At 40.8% G+C, this 1,872-nt stretch overlaps 1 pseudogene; it reads left to right on the forward strand.

Annotated features, from left to right (window-relative positions):
- On the forward strand, positions 264-756 carry Gm5457 (predicted pseudogene 5457; annotated as a pseudogene).

Raw genomic sequence — 1,872 nt, forward strand, 5'->3', positions numbered from 1 at the left:
GTGGAACAACAATATGAACTAACCAGTACCCCAGAGCTCGTGTTATGTATCAAAAGATGGCCTAGTTGGCCATCACTGCAAAGAGAGGCCCATTGGACTTGCAAACTTTATATGCCCCAGTACAGGGGAACGCCAGGGCCAAAAAGTGGGAGTGGAGTGGTAGGGGAGTGGGGGGGGTGGGTATGGGGGACTTTTGGGATAGCATTGGAAATGTAAATGAGGAAAATACCTAATTTAAAAAAAAGGAAGAATGTAAACTGAGGAGAAGGCAGCGCTTCACTCTCAGGTCAAAATGGTGGGCCGATCTGCTGTTTCAGCATCAAGCAAGTGGCTGGAAGGTTTTCGAAAGTGGTATTATAATGCTGCAGGATTCAATAATCTGGGGTTAATGCGAAATGATACACTACATGAAACTGAAGATGTAAAAGAAGCCATAAGAAGGCTTTCTGAGGACCTTTATAATGACAGGATGTTTCAAATTAAGAGAGCCCTGGACCTGACTATGAGGCATCAGATCTTGCCTAAGGATCAGTGGACAAAATATGAGGAGGACAAATTCTACCTTGAACCCTATCTAAAAGAGGTTATTTGGGAAAGAAAGGAGAGAGAGGAGTGGGCAAAGAAGTGATCATTTATTTAAGATCTGTGGGTATGCCTGGTCTCACCATACTTTTACAAAGTTATTTCAACCCAAATCACAATTTAAGAATTATTTGTTCTACCCTATGTCACACTATAAATAAATGTCTATTGTAAAAAAAAAAAAAGAATATAAACTGAGAAGGACTAGGGAGGAAAGAGCCTGTGTTTGAGTGACCTGTAGTCACAGCACTGGGATCTTTCCATCTGAGCCTTCTCTATGCTCTTCACTGCAAACATAAGTGGCATGGTGAAAATATTCCAAGACTGGAGAATGAGTCTGGACAAGGCCCTGCTGTCATGAGTTAGTAGGGACAGCTGCAGTTGATGGTTAGCATTGAATATGTGTTCAGGAACTGTGCTTCCATGCACATTTCTGTTAGGTTAAATGTTGTGGGAGCAAAACCCTAAAAGTGGATAGCATAATTCCCTGGGATTTGGTTCTGGACTATATATAAAGGAGAAAGCTAGCTGAGCATGGGTGCTCTTTCTTTTTTCTTTTCTTTTTTTTTTTTTTCCTACCATACTATGGACTCTGGATATAATGTTACCATGTGCCTCAAGATCCAGGACATAGCCCCATGATGGACTATATCTTGGAAGAACTATGGATCAAGATATATGCTTTTGGTACTGGAGAGATGGCTCAGATGTTAAGAATGTATGCCATGCTTTCAAGACCTGGAGTTCAGTTTCTAGGACACACTCAGGTGGTACACAACCACCTGGAGCTCTAGCCCATGGGGATTTGATACCCTCTACTGGGCTCAGTGGGCACCTACATTGTTGAGAGCACACATGGATACCACAAGCAAACAAAATAATCCCCCTTTCTCTTGTATTTATACAGGTATTATTTCATAGCAATGAATGAATAACTAATACACATGGCTATTTTTCTATACTTGTAAAAAGCACCTTACTTGTAGGTTTAGGATTTGTATTTATAACATGCCTTGTGGGTTGTTTATCTTATTGTTCCTGGAAGACAGTATTAGTCAGGGTAACAGAACTTATAGAATGACTCGCTCTCCCTCTTTTTATAAAAAGGATTTATTAGAATTATTTACAGACTGCAGTTCAGCTAATCTAACAATGGTTGGCTCTGAATGGAAAGTCCAGGACCCCATAGTTGCTCAGTACACAAGGTTGGATATCTCAGCTGGTCTTCAGTATATACTGGAATCCTGAAGAATTAGGCTCAAAGGCCAGGTAAAGAATGGACTTGCTACA

This window comes from Mus musculus, chromosome 14 (genome assembly GCF_000001635.26).
Source record: "Mus musculus strain C57BL/6J chromosome 14, GRCm38.p6 C57BL/6J".
Taxonomy (NCBI): Eukaryota; Metazoa; Chordata; class Mammalia; order Rodentia; family Muridae; genus Mus; species Mus musculus.